The sequence below is a fragment of the Macrotis lagotis genome, chromosome X (assembly GCF_037893015.1).
Source record: "Macrotis lagotis isolate mMagLag1 chromosome X, bilby.v1.9.chrom.fasta, whole genome shotgun sequence".
In the NCBI taxonomy this organism is placed as follows: Eukaryota; Metazoa; Chordata; class Mammalia; order Peramelemorphia; family Peramelidae; genus Macrotis; species Macrotis lagotis.
This window is the reverse complement of record NC_133666.1, coordinates 451532050-451541805: the sequence shown is the minus strand read 5'-3', so window position 1 is coordinate 451541805 and position 9756 is coordinate 451532050.

The window sequence follows — 9756 nt, the reverse complement described above, 5'->3', positions numbered from 1 at the left end:
TCTGAATAACAACTATTCTCAGTAATACAAAGGTCCAAGACTATTCTGTGGGCTTTCTGATGAAAGGTGCTGTCCCTAGGGAAGGAACTGCTAGGACCTGAATGCAGATCAGAGATACTTTTTCTTTATTTTATTGTCTTTTCATGGTTTTTTTTTGTTTTCTTTCTCAAAATGATTTACATGGAACTATGTTTTACATGACTACCCAAGTATAACCCTTGTCACAATGCTTTCCTTCTCATTGAAGTAGAGGCAGGGAGAAAATTTGAAACTTAAAATTTGAAAAACATAATGTTTAAATTGTTTTTATATATAATTGGGAAAAAATAAAAGATAAAAAAATTTTTTTTCTTCTTTTGTGAAGGGCTTTGGGGAAATGAGGTTAAGCCCTTACTGGCCACTGGATGCCACTGTTGCTCCACAAAATTGATCTGTAAGGGAAGTTTGCAATTTTGGTTTTTGTAGAGCAGAGCAGTTTTTCCAGATATTTTAACATGCCTCTGATTTGCTAAATTCATGTTACAAAGTGTAGTAAATATTTCACCATGAAATATGTGGTGAAGTGACATTTGGGTGTTTTCTTCTCAGCACCAAAATGACTTGGTAAAAGTTAATTGCTTTTGCCTTTGTGCATTGCAGGTTCTTTATCAGTAAATTGAAACCATTAATTCTCAATCTTTTCTAGCATGAGAACCCCTTTTTAACACCTTCAAATTTTCTTCACTTCCATAATATTGTGGTTATTCTATAGAAATCATTGGTGGAGAAAATACATAATGAAAAATGCTACTGTAAATTTAATATGCTTTAATATTTCAATGGATTTATGATCAGATCACTATATAGACATTTTTTGAAATGATGCATTTCACAATCTTTTCATTTCCACATTCTCTGTGATTCTTTTCTAGGCACTTCTAAATATTTGCTAAAGAGAGGGTGACCAGCCAACAGAATTTCATTGTATTTTTCTTCAGAGATACTAGGGGAGGATAGCATATGAGATATTTATTGGTGTTCCTCAATCTTACATCATTATTATCCTATTTCTACCCCCAAACCCCAGTCATTCATTTCTCTTTTGACATCCTTCAAAACACTTCTGCATCATTCCTCTTTTGTAACATATTGCAGACTGCTCAGGTCTACCATGTACCTTTCCATTGCCCTTTAGGAACTATTCTGCTTCAATTATTTGAAGACAATTATTCCATGCTTAACAGTCATACAACATCTTGGAAAAAATACTGTGTTAAAAACATGGGCCTTTGGGGCAGCTAGGTGATGCAGTGGATATAGCACCGATCCTGGAGTCAGGAGTACCTGAGTTCAAATCCCATCTTAGACAAGGCCTTGGGCAAGTCACTTAACCCCATTTCCTTGCAAAAACCCCCAAAACCCAAAAAACAAAAACAAAAACCTAAAAAAATTGGTCCTTTGTCTCAGACAAAAGCTTGGGGGCATTGAAATAATGGTACTATTTCCCAAAGACAATCCAGATCTCTTTTTTTCTTTTTGACTTCTATCCCAGCTCATTGTCCATATTTAGTGTTTGTCCCCACTGTCCCAGTGTCTGTTCTAATGGATTGTCTATCTAATTCATAATAGGCAAATAGGCACTATTTTCATCCAGTTTATTTTTCCTTTGAGAAAGTTAGATCAGGCACTTTTGAGTGATTTTGGAGCCTCTATAAAGTTCTGGGGATTGCTGAAATCAACACAATGTTACTTGTAAACAGGAACATTCGGAAGATTTTATCATCTATGTGGAATACCTCTTCCACTTGGGTTCTTTGCTAAACTTAACCCTTGTAAATTGTGAACAGCTTATATGAGTTCAAGTCTCCTGGTTCTATGCTTTGCTTGATATTAGTATTAATATAATAATTAATGATAATTCTCTAACAAGTCATAGAACAAGGATACAGTATCTCTGTTAACATTTCTCAAAGTCATGTGTATGATTTTGACATATCTATGGAAGACTTGTGGGAAGAAAGTGTTTATGGTGACATTTCATTTTACCAATGAAATTTTTTAAAAAAATGATATTTAAAAAATAAACTGGTATGTAGTGACCATGTATATGTTTATAAAAATGTACTTTACTATGAAATATCACTTATAAAAATATGCTTATCTCTTCTAATATCCTCATTAAGGATATACTAAATGTATATGTGAATTATGCTCAATATTTTTTGCTAAATGGTGAAATAAGCCTATGGTAATCTCTCTCTCTCTCTGTCTCTCTCTTCCCCCCCCCCCCTCGGGTAATTGGGGTTAAGTAACTTGGCCAGGGTTACAAAGCTACTAAATATCAAATGTCTCAGGCTGAATTTGAACTTAGGTTTTTCTGACTCCAAGGTTGGTGCTGTGATATTCTCTTGATACCTTTTTTTCATTTGTCTGAATAAAGATATGTTTTGTTTTTGCTTTTAGCATTCTCTACTCTTTCATATACTGTAAGAATTGATTCCTTACTACTATCAATATTGAGTCACTTCCAACATAGGCTGAATTACTTCAGTATCACACTCTGCTTAGGTCCAACATGTGCCTTTCCATTGCCCTTTGGGAAGTCCTCAGCTTCAATTATTATATTAGATCAATTAATAAAAATCTCCTGGAGAAGCATGAAAGATTATGAGCAGTATACAGTCATATAACATCATGGAAGGAAAATTGATGTTAAAAATATGAGCCTTTTGTTTCAGGAAGAAGCGTAAGTCTTTAAAGACATTCCCGATTAACTCTCTTCCTATTGAATTCTAGTCTGGACACCCTTCCTTTAGCAAATATGTAAGAGTGCATTGACAAGAATGTGGAGATGAATAATTGCAATATACATCATTTCAGGAAATTTCTATACATCTATTGGAATATTAGAGTATATTAAAATTCTTAGTGGCAACTTTCATTTTGCATATGTTTACTTTAGTACCTTTCAGTTTGTACTTTCAGTATATGTACTTGTTGTTTAATTCATTCAGCTTTCTCATCTTATTTTTTTTAGTGCCTTTTCCATTTCCTCTGGCAGTACATCTTGTACTGTGATGATCACATGTGAGTGTGGTGGCTCCACTGTCCTTAATGGTAAAAAAAAGTAATAAAATTCTTTATAGATTTTTCCCCATTTCCATTTGTTCATTGTTCTCATTCCAGTTTCATCCTGAAAAGTCTTTAGGATGACTTGCTTGGTTGGATTTATTTGCCAAGTTTTTTTTGAATTAATGTTTCCTTACATTGCTTCGTACTGTTTTATGAGGTGATATTACTCATAATCGTCTTTCATGCTTCTTTATGAGATTTTATTAAAATGTTTATACTCTAAACTCTTTCGGTTATTGTATTTCTCAATTTGGCCAGGAGTTCAAAAGTTTCCTGACTGAAGTGACTTTTAGTTTCATTTAGTTTTCATTACAAGAAATAATTTATATCAGTAAAGTTTCTGTATTGAAATTGTTATAGTTATATGTTATGATCTTATACAATGTGTTGATGTCATTTCCTCCATATATTTCTCATTTTTAAAAGTCAATAACTTGTTTAATTAGGTTATATTGGAATTATTTTAATTGAATGTCATATATTTTTTCTCATTTCAGTCTTCCAGTTTTATGTTTTGACCTTTTCCCTAATATGTCCATGGTCTGATTGTACACAGACAACTGAATAACTCTATCCATAATGAGTTGATTTTGTCTGTTACAATATGCCCTATTTCATTTTATATAATATAATTTGGTACTTGCCATGTTTATTTCCTTTCTCACTTTTCTCAATCAATTATGTTTAGAAATATAGTCAAGAATATGTTGACCTCTTACATTTTTTATTCCTGAACCATATTTTTCAACTATTTTCTTCAATCTCCATCTCTTCATGATATCTCCAAATTCCCAAATGTTGATTTTATTTGTAAAATTTTAGCAAAATTTTTGCTGATATCTATCATCTTATTCTCTGTGACAGATGTTGGCAATAAATTGCAATTGATGTCATGGTGATTGCTTATGAACTCTGCAATAAGAAATGATTAAATATGCCATGAAATAATATTTCTTGTTGCTTTTCAATGTATGACAGACCAACTGTTTCTGTTCCTTTGTTTGTTATTTCGTGCAGAACCTGAGAGTCATCTTGCTAGTTAGCTTTAACTTCTTTTTGTTGTCTGATCTTATTTATAGGGAAAATATCAGGATTGGAATCAGTTATCTTCTAATAGTTCAGTCCACTCTTGAGTTATTGGACAAACATCTCACAATTAGAGTATTACCAGCTTAATTAATGTTTATTTGCTTTCTAAAAATTGTGTGATTCTTCGTACTCTCTGCCTCCTTTTCTTCCAATTTGTCACTGTCACTAACAAAATGATCTGAGCAAATTGAAGGACATTTTACATTTTTGTTTCATGGATTGCAATGGTCAAAGGAATCATCACCAAGTAACCAACGTACTGATAATGAGTCTTCCATACAGACCTAGCCTGATCTTCAGCCGCAGACAGTTTATTACTGGAACTATACTGGAAAATGTTCCGACACTGCAGAACTTGACTGAACCATATATTTTGTTGGCTGAGCTTTTGAGAGCCTATGATCAAGTCCATGGTATGATGAATCATAGGAGCAGAGCTTTGTGGAAGATGAATTCATTTTATGAATTAGAAAATTTATATTTTCTTAATGTAGCAATACAGACTCTGTCCATTCTATGACTAATGGATTGGATTTCCAGAGCATGACTACTACTCTCAGAATCCTAGGGGCAATCCTGATGGGTTAAGGAGATTTCTCTAATTACTGTCACTCAAAATCTCCATCTAGGATATTTCCATCAATATCAATCATTAGTTGATATTTCTTCACTATCAATTAATTAGTGATTGTGTCAATATAATTTTGATCAATTGGCTTCTCAATATCAATTAACAAATTGACATCAATTGCTGTTTGCAAAGGAATTTTTATTGAGAAGATATAGCAAGAAATGAAGTACAAATGAAGCCCTCTGTCCTCCACTAATTCAGTCTTTTGGGAGAAGGGGACTTAAAATTTAAGTAGTGACAAGCTGATGGATGAGTTTCTTCTTTGCCTGTAGAACACAGTGTCCCAGTTGTTGGGTCAATTCATTGCTGTCCTTAATGAGTGGCACCTTATTGGATTTGGCTGCTTTGGATATAAGCACACAGTCCTAATTGCTAGATTTCTGGTGGTTCTCTCAATCTTTTGGAACTCATAAGGACATGACCTTTTCTGTTCCTTCTTAGATACTTATTTACCTTTGAGTTGTTCAGTCATTTCAGTTATTTCTGACTCTCTGTGACCCTACTTTTGGATTTTCTTGCCAAAGATACTGGAGAAGTTTGCCATTTCCTTTATCATCTTATTTTACATATAAGGAACTGAGGCAAACAGGATTCAGTGACTTGCCCACATAGCTAGTAACTGTCTGAGGCCAGATATGAAATCAAGAAGATGACTTAGGATAACTGCTTGGTTGGATCTATTTGCCAGGTTTTCTTTGAATTACCTTTTTCTTACAGTGCTTCTTACTGTTTTATGATACTGTTCATAATCTTCTGTAATGCTTCTTCATGAGATTTTATGAAAAGAAATAGGCATGAGGAAAGGAAAAAAAATGCCACAACTCTATGTATTTATGGCTCCATGCTGACTTAGGTGGGAAAATAAGGCAGCTATAATTTCTCTCCTTCCTATTTACTGGCTATTTTCTCCTTGATCTGGGAGCTTTGGAATTTAGATACAGTATTCCTAGGGATTTTCAGTTTGGGATCTCTTTCAGGAGGTGATTGATGTGTTTTTTTCCATTTCTATTTTATCCTCACATTCTAGAATATTAGAGCAATTTTCTTGATTAATTTCTTGAAAAATAATGTCTGGGCTCTATTTGATCATAACTTTCAGGTAGTGAAATAATTTTAAAATTAGGCCTCCTGGATCTATTTTCCAGGTCAGTTGTTTTTCTAACGTGATATTTCATGTGATTTTCTATTTTTTCATTCTTTTGATTTGATTTTATTCTTTCTTGAATTCTCATGAAAGCATTAACTTCCATTTGTTCAATTCTAATTTTTAAGGAATTATTTTATTTAGTGAACTTTTGTTCCTTCTTTTCCATTTGGTCTATTCTAATTTTTAAGACATTCTTTTCTTCATTGGCCTTTGTGTACCTCTTTTATAATTTGACCTAGTCTGTTTTTAGGTGTTATTTTCTTCAGTACTTTTTGTGTCTTCTTTACCAAGTTGTTGACTCATTTTTCATTATTCTTGCATCACTCTCAGCTCTCTTCCCAATTTTTCCTTTTTTTCTCTTATTTGATCAAAATCCCCCCCCCCCCAAAAAAAAAACCCTGGGATAAATTCATGTTTTTCTTGGAGACTTTGACTTTGTTATCTTTTGAGTGTGTAGTTTGATCTTCCTTTTCACCATGGTAACTTTCTATGATCAGATTTCTTTTTCCCTGTTGTTTATTTTTTCCAGCCTAATACTTGATTTTTAACTCTACTAAAATAGTTCTCTGCTCCTAGAAATTTTGTGCAATTATTTCCAGACATACTTCTAAGGACCTGCAAGTTTTTATTTCTTCCAAGGTGGTATGACTTAAGGGGAGGTGTTACTGCTCTCCTGCTTGTTCTCTGTGAGTGCCCATGAGCACTATTTTCTGCAATGGAATTGTGAAGAGCTTCCTGGCTCCTCTGTGGCTACAAGCTCTGGTGTGTTAGTGCTTTTCCTCACTCTGGAACTGCCACCCAGGACTGTGACCCAGAGCAAGTATGGGCAAAGCTACACATTCTTGCCTCAGGATTAACAAAAAGACCCTTTGTAATTTCCTTCTGATCAGTTATCAACTCCCATACTGTCTGTTGACCAAGAGCTCTGGAAGCAAGTGACTTCCAAGGTCAGCTCCTAGTTTGCTGGGGCTGGGTCTGTGCTGGCATCACCTGTGCTGATCACTCTTATCCAGAAGCAACAGACCTTCCTTCTAACCTTCTAAGTTGTCTTTGGCGTTTGTGGGCTAAGAGATTGGAAACTGCCAAAACCTCTGCTACTGATTAGTGGCCTGGAGGCCTGCTCCTGGTTTGCTGGGGCCAGGTGTGTGAAAGCACAAGTTGATCTGTACTGTGCTCCCCTCTCACCCTGGTGCAAGAGACCTTTCCTGTAAGTTATCTTGGATTGGAAAATTGTTTCACTCTTTTTGTGAGTCCTACTGCTCTAGAATCTGTTTTGTCATTATTTAAAGGTATTTGGAGGAATTTGGGGGAGAGTTCAGGTGAGTCCCTGTCTTTACTCCACCATCTTGGCTTTGCCCCCATTTCCTCCTCCTTAGAGATTTATATCATTTTGTTTTTTCTTCACTCAAAAGCTGCCAAGGGGGAGAGAGAGAGAGAGAGAGAGAGAGAGAGAGAGACAGACAGACAGACAGACAGACAGATAGACATTGCCCACTCTAGCCTTTTGGATATACCCTAAGCTCTAACTTGGACAATTAAAGATTTTTCATTATCAAAGTAGATAGTAAGGAGACAGGAAAAAGAGGATGCTGTAAGTAGACAGAAAAAAGTCCATATTTTGAGGTGGGGAAAGGTTCCATTCATTACACATGCCCTGAAAGCAGGTTCACTAAGCCTCCGCATGGACAAGTACCAGACAGAGAATATTGCACACTCTCTGATGGGTCTTCACTGTTCAATCCTTACTACATTATGAGAACAATCTTTACATACTTCTCTCCACCTCTCTTTTGTTCTTTAAAACACTTTTTTTACTCTTTTGGGGGTGGGTGGGTGGGGGAACAATAGTAGCCAATAACCCTGAAAAACTTCCCTGTAGACTCTGCAAAACCTTGGTTCCTGCTTAGAGTATGGCGGGATGGGATGGGGCAGGGAGGTGAAAATAGGGTAGGAGAAATACAACAAATAAACAGTCTGAATCTTATCTATCCAATCTTTGGATATCTCTGAGCTCTTTTCAGTCATTGTGGAGGGATATGGCATTGGATTAACTTTGATTCATTTTCTCTACCTTCTCCTGAGTACCTAACATATATAAATTTATGTATATATGTATATGAAATATTCTGGAGAAATAATACCTTAATCAAAGGAATAATACTTATGATGAGAATTTAAGTATTGAAGACAGGTCAGTTGATGGGGTATATGCATCTAGGTAGCACTCATTTAGAGAATACATGTAAGAGAGGTGTCCATAGTACATTTTCGAGGGGTTATTCACATAGGGAACACATATGACCAGGATACCTGTGTGGAGGGACAATTCATATTTCTGACATTGCAGTTTAGTTTACCTTGGACATAGTTCATTTCCTCTGCTAGGTATTGCTTACCAAAACATTTACCTAGTTATTTCTGGGACATGTTCTCTGGTCTTGTGCTTCTACCAGTCTTGTGGCTATTGGAATTTTCTTTGCCAACATTTTCTGGGATTCATGTCTTCAGTGTGTTTGCTGGTTAAATGAATCAAATCATGTTAATTTCCTAGGATGCTGTGACTCAAAAACTCTATCTTATAAAGGATAGGTTGGTAGCTCTTTAGCAATAGTTGAGATCATGGGTTGTTAGGTGGTAAAGTGGATAGAGTACTAGTATCTTTGCCAAGAAAATCCCAAATGGGGTTTTTAAGAGTTGGACATGATTGAAAAGACTGAAAAACAATAAAAGAAGTAATGAGTTAACATATCCAATTAAGTACCAAAAGTCAGGGAAAGTGCTGGCGGGTTAAGACTTTTTTTTCCCTGAGATTTCTGTATTTGGAGAACTAATACAATTATTGAAGGATTTTGTTCCAGACAACTCTCTGTCTTATGGTTAGAAATTCTTGGGGCGGCTAGGTGGCATAGTGGATAAAGCACCGGCCTTGGAGTCAGGAGTACCTGGGTTCAAATCCTGTCTCAGACACTTAATAATTACCTAGCCGTGTGGCCTTGGGCAAGCCACTTAACGCCATTTACCTTGCAAAAACCTAAAAAGACAAAAAGAAATTCCTAGAACCACTTTGATTTAGCATGAAAATTAATCTGAGCAAAAGCCAAGCAAAGGAGGCAAGACAATTATTTTCAACCCACCTGTACCCAATTCCTATGATTTAGTAGCCTGCACCATGCCTTCCATTACTTGAGATACATTTTAGATGTGTGATGGTACATAAGGACTGTCTATTAGTTGTCACTTACTATTCTCATGTGACCCACACATATCCTTTACTAGTTATTCAAGGAAAATCTTCAAAATATTTATTTTGAACCTAATAATAACTGGCACATTATATAATATGTGAAGAATAAGAAATTTGTCTCAAAAACTATGAAACTGTTATATAGTTTTGTTTTGTTTTTTTAGATTTTGCAAGGCAAATGGGGTTAAGTGGCTTGCCCAAGGCCACACGGCTAGGTAATTATTAAGTGTCTGAGGTTGGATTTGAAACCAGGTACTCCTGATTCCAAGGCCGGTGCTCTATCCACTGCGTCACCTAGCTGCCCCTGTTATATAGTTTTAAGAGAAACATATAACACATATATGTGAAAATTTAAAAGATGAAAAAGTGATGTTTATTGTTTTTATTTGTTCTCTGCATTTTCCAATAATTTAATAATGCTATTTTTTCATAACCATCATTACTCGCTTCCTCCCCTCTCACCTCTAATAGAAGTTCTCATTCTCTTTTCCTTCCTCTTTCTCTCTCTCTCAAAAAATGTGTATAGTCAAGCAA